This window comes from Coregonus clupeaformis, unplaced genomic scaffold (assembly GCF_020615455.1).
Source record: "Coregonus clupeaformis isolate EN_2021a unplaced genomic scaffold, ASM2061545v1 scaf0456, whole genome shotgun sequence".
In the NCBI taxonomy this organism is placed as follows: Eukaryota; Metazoa; Chordata; class Actinopteri; order Salmoniformes; family Salmonidae; genus Coregonus; species Coregonus clupeaformis.
This window is the reverse complement of record NW_025533911.1, coordinates 28,014-40,762: the sequence shown is the minus strand read 5'-3', so window position 1 is coordinate 40,762 and position 12,749 is coordinate 28,014. Positions and strand designations below refer to the sequence as shown.

General features: G+C 44.7%; 1 protein-coding gene and 1 non-coding gene across 2 annotated transcripts in view; both read right to left on the bottom strand.

Annotated features, from left to right (window-relative positions):
• Positions 1-12,749, bottom strand: part of LOC121535724 (ichor-like) — a 193,406-nt gene that overhangs the window by 158,321 nt on the left and 22,336 nt on the right. The window lies entirely within an intron of this gene.
• LOC121560154 lies at positions 975-11,643 on the bottom strand. The gene is made up of 3 exons (XR_006658689.1): positions 11,067-11,643; positions 1,398-1,528; positions 975-1,213 (listed from the first exon to the last, which is right to left on the bottom strand). It is a non-coding gene; the product is annotated as an uncharacterized LOC121560154 (transcript).

The window sequence follows — 12,749 nt, the reverse complement described above, 5'->3', positions numbered from 1 at the left end:
TGTATTCTGAGGCTCCTCTCATGTGGACCTTCAGGTGCATCTTCAGGTTGCCAGCCAAAGCGAGCGCATGTCACACTGGGTACAGCTGAAGGGTTTCTCCCCTGTGTGGACCCTCTGGTGCCTCTTCAGGTCACCAGCCTGGGAGAACCTCTTCTCACACTGGGGGCAGCTGTAGGGCTTCTCCCCTGTGTGGACCCTCTGGTGCCTCTTCAGGTCACCAGCCTGTGTGAAGCACATGTGACACTGGGTACAGCTGAAGGGTTTCACCCCTGTGTGGACCCTCTGGTGGATCTCCACATTCTGGAGGCAGCTGAAGCCTTTGTTACAGAACATGCAGAGGAACCGCTTTTCTTTACTATTGCCTGATGTGGCTCCCCCTCCCTGAGCCTTGGCACTTTGGTCCTTTGAGTTCAATACCTGATCGAAAAGGATGCGGCCGTGTGAATCCGAAGGTGCCATCGACGTGGATACTGGGTCGCGATCCCTGAATGCGTGTAAAGCGGAGTGGGCGGCGACATTTAGATTTGTCTTTAAGCTTCCCCTGTAATCTAAGAAATCTCTGCCTTGTGAGTGTCCTTCTCCTAAGTGAGTATCATCTACATTCCATGTCAGAGGAGCATCGCCCTCCACTTTCACCTCATCTACAACCAGACCCTCCCCTTTCTTATCTAGGCACCCTTCAGAGTATACACTCCTACTGTACTGGTTCCAGTCCCCTCTAGACAGATCAGTCTGTGTCTCTAAACCCAAGGGCATGTTGTCAGGGTCCATCTCTGTAGCGTAAGAACAAGACGGATCATTGCCAGTCTCTAACACGTCACCTGAGTCCCGATGGGAATGAACCGTCCTCAGGCTTGGGTTACCATGAAGTAAATGCTCTGAACTGGGAGCGGGAGGACAGCCCAGTCTCCATAGCCCCAGTCTCTCTGTGTCTGACCTGTGGTCAGATCCTGTGTGTAAAGCCTTTTGTTACAGTTAAAGTCTCTTTATCTGTCTCTGACTTGAGGACGGCGTTCGGCGTTCCACTGACCTCCGTGATGCTGCGTCGTGTCCTAGGCCTGGGAGCGGCGGCGGTGTGTAGGTCCTCCGTGGCTACAGGGGGCGCCACTCCAGCTGCTGCTCCAGTCTGAATATCGCTACTGTGCCGTGGGTCCTCCTCTCCTTCAGACCTCTCCTGCTTGACCCCAGGACCTGCAGCCTCTGCATCTGCAGACTGACACGAAGAGATTAGGTTATTACTGGTATATGAGTTGAATTGGATAACAATATCGTAGTCTCACAAGCTCCTCTATGGCAGATAAATAAGGATGTACATGAATAGCTGAGGGGAGCCTTTCTGAAATAAACGGGCCACATTTGATGTACTGTAATTTACTTTGTTACGCTATGACACTAACCTCTATCACAATAACATGCTGGGTTGAGGTTCCACTCCCCCCATCTATAGCTATAGGTTGGTCATCTCTCCACACGTTGTGTCCTGCTGGCTTTGCAAAGCTCCTGTGGCCTCCAGTGAGATGTCCTTCACCTAAGAGAGTGATTGGGGTAAAAGTGGTTGCTAGGTTTGCTACTTTCAATGCTCAACACTATATTGTACACTATTGACACTGTCTACAATTGGCAAGGATGTAAGGTAACACTTCTCATAACTTCTTGATACGATTTATTCATTATGTTCCATGCATCACATTGTTTTAAAAGTATGACAATAGAAAATATGGTTAGAATATGATACTGTGTCTTTGTGCAATAATAATTTGTTCTTAATTGACCTGCCTGGTAAAATAAAACAAAGTGTGCAAGATAGCTAAGTAATCAGGGGAAGTATTGCATGCTATCCAAACACTGACCAAGACCATAGACTTCGATAGACATCACATTGTATCTGTCCCATTATCGGTCAGTGAGAGCATGGGCAGCTCCATTGTAGTACAGACTGAGATACGTTCCCGGATTCATCCAATAGCATTGAGGAGATTACCAATACAGTGAGGGAAAAAAGTATTTGATCCCCTGCTGATTTTGTACGTTTGCCCACTGACGAATAAATGATTAGTCTATAATTTTAATGGTAGGTTTATATGAACAGTGAGAGACAGAATAACAACAAAAAATCCAGAAAAACGCATGTCAAAAATGTTATAAATTGATTTGCATTTTAATGAGGGAAATAAGTAATTGACCCCCTCTCAATCAGAAAGACTTCTGCTCCCAGGTGCCTTTTTATACAGGTAACGAGCTGAGATTAGAGCACATTCTTAAAGGGAGTGCTCCTAATCTCAGCGTGTTACCTGTATAAAAGACACCTGTCCACAGAAGCAATCAATCAATCAGATCCCAAACTCTCCACCAGGGCCATGTACCGTCAAATCTTGGGTGAGAACCTCCTTCCCTCAGCCAGGGCATTGAAAATGGGTCGTGGATGGGTATTCCAGCATGGCAATGACCCGAAAACACATGGCCAAGGCAACAAAGGAATGGCTCAAGAAGTAGCACATTAAGGTCCTGGAGTGGCCTAGCCAGTCTCCAGACCTTAATCCCATAGAAAATCTGTGGAGGGAGCTGAAGGTTTGAGTTGCCAAACGTCAGGCTCGAAACCTTAATGACTTGGAGAAGATCTGCAAAGAGGAGTGGGACAAAATCCCTCCTGAGATGTGTGCAAACCTGGTGGCCAACTACAAGAAACGTCTGACCTCTGATTGCCACCAAGGGTTTTGCCACCAAGTACTAAGTCATGTTTTGCAGAGGGGTCAAATACTTATTTCCCTCATTAAAATGCAAATCAATTTATAAAATGTTTGGCATGCATTTTTTGTTGTTATTCTGTCTCTCACTGTTCAAATAAACCTACCATTAAAATTATAGACTGATCATTTCTTTGTCAGTGGGCAAACATACAAAATCAGCAGGGGATCAAATAATTTTTTCCCTCACTGTAAGTGCATAGACGACGTCGTCCCCAAAGTGACCATATGAACGTATCCAAACCAAAACCCCTGGATTACCAGCAATATCCGCTGGGCTAAAGACTAGAGCTATCGCTTACAAGGAACGGGACACAGACATGGATGCCTACAAGAAAGCCCGCTACGACCTTTGACGAGACATCAAACATGGAAAAGGACAATATAGGAGGAAGGTGGAGTCCTATTACACAGTCTCTGACGCTCTTCGGCTGTGGCAGGGCTTGCAGACGATAACAGATTACAAAGGAAACCCAGCCGTGAAATGCCCAGAACTCCCAAGTGAGCTAAATGCCTTTTATGATCGCTTCAAGGAAAACAACACTGAGTTATGCATGAAAGCCAATGTTGTTCCAGATGACTGTGTGATCTCGCTCTCTGTGGGTGATGCGAGTAAACTTTTAAACAGGTTAAACACTCAATGTTAAACACTCACAAAGACAGAATACCAGGGTACGTTCTCAGAGCCTACACAGACCAGCTGGCAAGTGTCTTCACGGACATTTTCAATCTCTCCCTTGTCCCAGTCTGTATGGAACAATGGCGCCCGATAGACATGGCCGCCTTGTTTCAGGCTCCTAAGCAACTTTGCAGTATAGTTGATTTTTTTAAAATGTTATTTCTCAAGTTATAGCCCAGAACGTTATTTGCATTATTAAATACAGCCAGTAAGAATTTTTGGATATCAGAGAGGCGGTAATTCACCAGCATTTCGACCAGGAATATGACTTTCCTGAATTGGATCCTTTGTTCGTACTTTCCAAGCTGATTGAACTTATCCCAGAGGCTGCTCCAAGATGCCACCGTGGAGAAGAGGTATTCGGAGTGGACTTTTAGTCCAACTCAGGAGGCGTGCACACCATCCACCACTTCTGAGTATATTACTCGCTAATGTTCAGTCCCTGGACAATAAAGTAGACAAGCTCAGGGCGAGGATCTCCTTCCAGAGATACATCAGGGACTGTAACATACTCAATTTCACGGAATCATGGCTCTCTCTGGATATACTGTCCCCGTCCATACAGCCAGCTGGGTTTTCAATACATTGTGCCGATAGGAATAAAGAACTCTCTGGCAAGAAGGAAGGCGGGGGTGTATGTTTCATGATTAACTACTCACGGTATGATTGTGGTAACATACAGGAACTCAAGTCCTTTTGTTCACCCGACCTAGAATACCTCGCAATCAAATGCCGACCACATCACCTCCCTAGAGAATTTTTTCGGTTATCGTCACAGCCATATATTACCCCTCAAGCCGATACCACGAAAGCTCTCAAGGAACTACACTGGACCTTGTGCAAACTGGAAACTGCATATCCTGAGGCCGAATGTATTATAGCTGGGGACTTTAATAAAGCAAATCTGAGGAAAACGAAATTCTATCAACACATCGCCTGCAGAACTCGCGCTTCAAAAGCTCTCGACCGTTGTTACTCTCCCTTCCGGGATGGCTACAAGGCCCTCCTCCGATCTACCTTTGGCAAATCAGATCACAACTGCATTTTGTTCCTCCCTTCCTATAGGCAGAAACTCAAACAGGAAGTACCCGTGCTAAGGTCTATTCAACGCTGGTCTGACTAATCGGAATCCATGCTTCAAGACTGTTTTGATCACGTGGACTGGAACTTGTTCCGGGTTGCCTCTGAGAATAACATTGATGTATACACTGACACGGTGGCTGACTTCATCAGGAAGTGTATAGGGGATGTTGTTCACACTGTGACAATTAAAACCTATCCAAACCAAAAACCGTGGATAGATGGCAGCATTCCCACAAAACAAAGCGTGAACCACCGCATTTAACCATGGCAAGGTGACTGGGTATATGATCGAATACAAACAGTCCAGTTATGCCCTCCGTAAGGCAATCAAACAGGCAAAACGTCAGTACAGAGACAAAGTGAAGTTGCAATTCAACGGCTCACACACGAGACGTATGTGGCAGGGACTCCAGACAATCATGTATTATGAAGGGAAAACCAGCCACGTCACAGACACCGACGTCTTGCTCCGGAGAAGCTAAACCCCTTCTTCGCCTGCTTCGAGGATAACACTGTGCTGACGACACGTGCCGCTCCAGAGGATGGTGAGCTCTCGTTCTCCGTGGCTGACGTGAGTAAGACATTTAATAAATAATATATAATATAATAATATAATTTAAGCGTGTTAACCCTCGCAAGGCTGCCGGCCCTGACAGCATCCCTGGCTGCGTTCTCAGAGCATGCGCAGACCAGCTGGCTGGAGTGTTTACAGACATATTCAATCTCTCCCTATCCCAGTCTGCTGTCCCCACTTGCTTCAAGATGTCCACAATTGTTCCTGTACCCAAGAAAGCGAAAGTAACTGAACTAAATGACCATCGCCCCGTAGCACTCACTTCTGTCATCATGAAGTGCTTTGAGAGGCTAGTTAAGGATCATATCACCTCTACCTTACCTGACACCCTAGACACACTTCAATTTGCATACCGCCCCAATAGAGCCACAGACGATGCCATCACCATCGCACTGCACACTGCCCTATCCCATCTGGACAAGAGGAATACCCATGTAAGAATGCTGTTCATTGACTACAGCTCAGCCTTCAACACCATAGTACCCTCCAAGCTCATCATTAAGCTCAGGGCCCTGGGTCTGAGCCCGCCCTGTGCAACTGGGTCCTGGTGTTCGACGGGCCACCCCCAGGTGATGAAGGTTGGCAACAACACCTCCACTACACTGATCCTCAACACAGGGGCCCCTCAAGGGTGCATGCTCAGCCCTCTCCCTCAACAAAACGAAGGAGCTGATCGTGGACTTCGGGAGACAGCAGAGGCGCACAACCCCATCCACATCGATGGGGCCGCAGTGGAGAAGGTGAAAAGCTTCAAGTTCCTCGGCGTACACATCACTGACAATCTGAAATGGTCCACCCACATAGACAGTGTGGTGAAGAAGGTGCAACAGTTCCTCTTCAACCTCAGGAGGCTGAAGAAATTCGGCTTGGCCCCTAAAGATCATCACAAACTTTTACAGATGCACCATTGAGAGCATCCGGTCATCCTGTCAGGCTGTATCACCGCATGGTACAGCAACTGCACCATCCGCAACCGCAGGGCTCTTCAGAGGGTGAGTGCGGTCAGCCCAATGTATATTTTGATTTGTTTAACCCTTTTTTGGTTACTACATTTTACATTTTCGTCATTTAGCAGACGCTCTTATCCAGAGCGACTTACAAATTGGACATGATTCCATATGTGTTATTTCATAGTTTTGATGTCTTCACTATTATTCTACAATGTAGAAAATAGTAAAAAGAAAGAAAAACCCTTGAATGAGTAGGTGTGTCCAACCTTTTGACCGGTACTGTATATAATGAACAGAAATATGAATGCAACATGTAAAGTGTTGGTCCCATGTTTCATGAGATGAAATAAAATATCCCAGAAATGTTCCATACGCACAAAAAACATATTTCTCTCAAATGTTGTGTATACATTTGTTTACATCCCTGTTAGTGAGCATTTCTCTTTTGCCAAGATAATCCATCCACCAGACAGGTGTGGCATATCAAGAAGCTGATTAAACAGCATGATCATTTCACAGGTGCACCTTGTGCTGCGGACAATAAAAGGCCCCTCTAAAATGTGCAGTTTTGTCACAACACAATGCCACAGATGTGTCAAGTTTTGAGGGAGCGTGCAATTGGCATGCTGACAGCAGTAATGTCCACCAGAACTGTTGCCAGAGAATTCAATGTTCATTTCTCTACCATAAGCCTCCTCCCACGTCATTTTAGAGAATTTGGCAGTACGTCCAACCGGCCTCACAACCGCAGACCATGTGTAACCACGCCAGCCCAGGATTCCACATCCGGCCTCTTTACCTGCGGTATCGTCTGAAACCAGCCACCCGGACAGCTGATCAAACTGAGGAGTATTTCTGTCTGCAATAAAGTCCTTTTGTGGGGAAAAACTATTCTGATTGGCTGGGCCTGGATCCCCAGTGGGTGGGCCTATGCCCTCCCAGGTTCACCCATGGCTGCACCCCTGCCCAGCCATGTGAAATCCATAGATTAGGGCCTAATGAATTTATTTCAGTTTACCGATTTCCTTATATGAACTGTAACTCAGTAAAATCGTTGAATGTTGCGTTTATATTTTTGTTCCATATACAATACACATATATACATTTATACTCCGGACTCCGACATTGCTCGTCCTAATATTTCTATATTTCTTAATTCCATTCTTTTACTTTTAGATTAGTGTGTATTGTTGTGTATTGTTAGATATTACTGCACTGTTGGAGCTAGGAACATAAGCATTTCGCTACACCCGCAATAGAATCTGAAAAATATGTGTATGTGACCAATAACATTTGATTTGATCCCAACATGTTTCAAACTGACCACCATTGTCCCTGTTCCCAAGAACTCAAAGGTAACCTGCCTAAATGACTATCATCCCATAGTACTCACATCTGTAATAATGAGCTTTGAAAGGCTGGTCATGACGCATCAACATATCATTCCAGACACCCTGGACCCACTCCAATTCGCATACCGCCCCAACAGATCCACAGATGACGCAATCTCAATTGCACTTCACACTGCTCTCTCCCATCTTGACTAGAGGGGAAATAACTATGTGAGAATGCTGTTCATAGACTACAGTTCAGCATTCAAAACCATAGTCCCCTCCAAGCCATCACCAAGCTCGGGACCCTGTGACTGAACACCTCCCTCTGCAACTGGATCCTGGACTGCCTGACGTGCCGGCCCTAAGTTGTGAGGGTAGGCAACAACACCTCCGCCACGCTGACCCTCAACATGGGGGCCACTCAGGGGTGCGTGCTTAGTCCCTTCCTGTAAACTCTGTTCACCCACAACTTCAACACCATCATCAAGTTTGCTGACGACACGACGGCGATGAGACAGCTACAGGGAGGAGATCCGAGACCTGGCACACATTCACAACACACACATACCAATGCCACACACACATACACTTATACACACACACTTTCACACTCATCATATACTGCTGCTAAGCTGATCTTTATTTTTCTCTTATTATCTATCCTGATACCTAGTCACATTACCCTGCCTTTATGTACATATCTACCTCAAATACCTCGTACCCATGCACAGTGATATCACAGACAGAAGGGGTAACCCATACAGGTCACAGGGGGTTATAAAGCTGAAGCATCTGTTTAGAACGTTTTCTCACCACCAAATATAGTAGTGAGAGGAAGTCCAGTCGCGGGTAGTGGGAGAGGATGGAACTAGGTGAAACTGGGCCGACATTCTGCAAATTCTCTCATCGATTAAACGTCTGATCTCAATACATCTTTCTGTTCCCAAAACTACAATCTGTTACAAACACAGTGCACTAAGTTTTATAGACTTCACGCTCTACCAAAGTAAAAAAAATGGCATTGTTTATTAGGAGTGCAACATCAAATTGAGTTTGTGCACACGCGCACTTCAGAGGAGGCGTTCCCTAACGGAAATATTGAAATACATACTACAACGCGCCAATAGGATCTCGCTAGCTCGTGCTTGGCTTTGCCCACCTCCTTGCTTGTTCGGCCCACTATGCTTCATTTGCTCCCACTGTAAACGACACAAATGAACTATCTTGGGTTAGTTATAAATATATTTGGCGATATGGTACTAATACTCCCTGTATATAGCTTCAATATTGTGTACAGTCGTGGTCAAAAGTTTTGAGAATGACACAAGTATTGGTCTTCACAAAGTTTGCTGCTTCAGTGTTTTTAGATATTTTTGTCAGATGTTACTATGGTATACTGAAGTATAATTACAAGCATTCCATAAGTGTCAAAGGCTTTTATTGACAATTACATTAAGTTTATGCAAAGAGTCAATATTTGCAGTGTTGACCCTTCTTTTTCATGCCCTCTGCAATCCACCCTGGCATGCTGTCAATTAACTTCTGGCCCACATCCTGACTGAGCCCATTCTTGCATAATCAATGCTTGGAGTTTGTCAGAATGTGTGGGTTTTTGTTTGTCCACCCGCCTCCTGAGGATCGACCACAAGTTCTCAATGGGATTAAGGTCTGGGGAGTTTCCTGGCCATGGACCCAAAATGTCGAAGTTTTGTTCCCTGAGCCACTTAGTTATCACTTTTGCCTTATGGCAAGGTGCTCCATCATGCTGGAAAAGGCATTGTCCGTCACCAAACTGTTCTTGGATGGTTGGGAGAAGTTGCTCTCGGAGGATGTGTTGGTCCCATTCTTTATTAATGGTTGTGTTCTTAGGCAAAATTGTGAGTGAGCCCACTCCCTTGGCTGAGAAGCAACCCCACACATGAATGGTCTCAGGATGCTTTACTGTTGGCATGACACAGGACTGATGGTAGCGCTCACCTTGTCTTCTCTGGACAAGCTTTTTTCCAGAAGCCCCAAACAATCGGAAAGGGGATTCATCAGAGAAAATGACTTCACCCCAGTCCTCAGCAGTCCAATCCCTGTACCTTTTGCAGAATATCAGTCTGTCCCTGATGTTTTTCCTGGAGAGAAGTGGCTTCCTCGCTGTCCTTCTTGACACCAGGCCATCCTCCAAAAGTCTTCGCCTCACTGTGCGTGCAGATGCACTCACACCTGCCTGCTGCCATTCCTGAGCAAGCTCTGCACTGGTGGTGCCCCGATCCAGAAGCTGAATCAACTTTAGGAGACGGTCCTGGCGCTTGCTGGACTTTCTTGGGCGCCCTGAAGCCTTCTTCATAACAATTGAACCCCTCTCCTTGAAGTTCTTGATGATCCGATAAATGATTGATTTAGGTGCAATCTTACTAGCAGCAATATCCTTGCCTGTGAAGCCCTTTTTTGTGCAGAGCAATGATGACGGCAAGCGTTTCATTGCAGGTAACCATGGTTAACAGAGGAAGAACAATGATTTCAAGCACCACCTTCCTTTTAAAGCTTACACTCTGTTATTCTAACTCAATCAGCATGACAGCGTGATCTCCAACCTTGTCCTCGTCAACACTCTCACCTGTGTAAACGAGAGAATCACTGACATTGTGTAAGCTGGTCCTTTTGTGGCAGGGCTGAAATGCAGTGGAAATGTTTTGGGGGGATTAAGTTCATTTTCATGGCAAAGAGGACTTTGCAATTAATCTGATCACTCTTCATAACATTCTGGAGTATATGCAAATTGCCATCATAAAAACTGAGGCAGCAGACTTTGTGAAATTGTATATTCGTGTCATTCTCAAAACCTTTGCCCACGACTGTATTTTATTCCTATTCCTCGTGTTACAATTTGTATTTTGCTTATTTTTTTACTCTGCATCGTTGGGAAGCGCTTGTAAGCATTTCACAGTATATCTACACCTGTTGTATTCGGCGCATGTGCCAAATACAATTTGAGGCCACCATTTTGTAGTCAATTTTCTTTTCTACTACTTTATGAGTTGGTGAAACAAACAAAGTGTGCATACTGCCACCTGTATTGTGTTGTTTGAACAGGTATAAAGCCAAAGTTGGCGATTTACTACCACCTGCAGTTATTATATTTTTACTCACGAGTATAATTCATTGGTTGATCAAAGATCCCTGAATGGCATAATGTGATCCTTCCTTAACCCATAGGAAGTCCCACCCTGTTGACTGCTTCAAAACGGTTTATGTACTCAATGGCGCTGCCCATACTAACAAGCTTTTGAGTCCACTATCATTCTCTAGGACCAACACACTATTTTGGTAACACATCTGAACACATGGGCCCCGCAGCCTCTGTCTTCTGCTAAATGTACCTCTTGCCATTCCTCTGTGTCGGTCAAGGATCTTGACACTACTGGGACGACGCTCGCGTGCCACCTTCAGTTCCAGTAGCTGTAGTTTCCTCCTCAATGCCCTGTTTTCTTTCTGGCTTTGAGTTATTGTCAAACGAAACACTGCATAGTCGTCGTCTACGAGTTTACAGATCTCTGCCACGGCTGCATTCGCTAGCACCTCCACAATGGAGGCTATTTGAGTGTGAAAAACTACAGAGTTAGCCATTGTTAGCTAACGTTAACAAGTAGCCAGCTAGCGTTAACTAGATAACATATCGACCAAGTCCTGTCTCCAACATAAATTAAAGACTACCTGAGGTAAGTATGTGATTCTGTGCAGTTAAATGAGTTTGAGTTCCAGGGTGTTGTTAAACGTCTAAATAAAAACAAAAACGCTAACAAGAAATTGTTCTTGGTCACTGTTTACTTCCTTTTACACAGAATAGAAATGATCTTATTGGTTGGTGTCATAGCTCAAAGGGCGTGGTTACATGAAAAATGAACGCGCACTGTTCTTTGAAATACGGTACTACTTATTACATTACACATCAAATCTATGATCAGTAGTTGTGTCCGAATACCAATACTAGCGTATTATATGCTTCATTAAACTGCATACTCATTTCGCGTTTGATTTAGGAGAATTCACTCGTCTTTTACGACTTACGTGTTTGACAAGAGGTGATAATGAGAGATTGACGCCCTGTAACAAAATGAACGAATGGTGGGAGTCAACGCAATGGCGCATTAGATGGATGATGCATTCGAAATTTAATATACTATAAGACGTTAATTTTCGCATAATATTTTGTAAGCTAGCATATGGGTATTCGGACACGACCAATATCTTTAAAGCTGAAAACAGACTTGTTTAGAAATAAGTGTGTTAGTAAGAAAGAATAGAACAACTTTATACCACCTTAATCAAATTGTATTAGTCACATGCTTCGTAAACAACAGGTGTGAACTAACAGTGAAACGCTTACGTATGGGCCCTTCCCAACAATGTAGAGGGAAAGAAAATAGAGCCATAGGGTGCGTTCGTAAATTCACTCTGGCTATCTATTCAGATTTCAGAGCACTCTGGTCTGAGTGTGCCAGAGTGCAGAATAACTGATGAATTTATGAACTCCCAACACCCGTTGAATATGACCAGTGTCAATAAAAGTTGGCAAAAAAAGGTAATTCAATTGTTGGCAGCAGCACAGTTACAGTCACTAACGCTCCAGATAACATGAAAACAGCCTAACCACCTCTGCGGGGGCGAGAGAAATGGTCAGTGAGGTGTTCTCTCATTTGTGTCTGTTAGTAGCTAGCAAGGTAGCCAACTTTAGCCAGTTAGCTTGACAGCCTTTGAGGTCAGAACACTCGGATCAACCGTACTCCTCCGCCAGTGTCCAGTGAGCGCTCTGAACGAACACGTAATATTAAAAGTAGTAAATTAGTAACGATAACTTTGCTATATACACGGGTACCAGTACGTAGTCGATGTGCAGGGTGTTAGAAATTGCGTAATTCAAATCTGGTATTGGAATAAGAATCAAGAGATCTTCAATCCAAGCTAAATTTATTATATGCAAAATGTATGTATGATAAGTATGAAGGTTCGTATACGGGCTCACTGAAATACCACGCAGGGCAGACAGAGAACTGATCCATTGTTACAGGTTCTTCCTCAAATACTCTGACAGAGAGAGAAAGTTCCCACCTCTCTGCTGGCCAATCAGAGTAGAGACTGAGCGTGGTTTAGACTTACTCAGCCAATCCGTTGGCGCACAGGCTAGTCCCAGCCTCTTGGCGCTCCACTTGTTGCACACTGTTGCCAGGCATAAGTTTATCATAACAACCTGTGGAGTTAGCAATTTTTGCAGTACCCATGTCCTTGGACGGTTCACAGATCACAAAGAAGCAGTGTAGTCTAGTATTTTGAGACAAGTGCTTATCTCATCTTACCCCCTAACGTTCCACACATGAATCACAGCCTGCTATGTGAAAC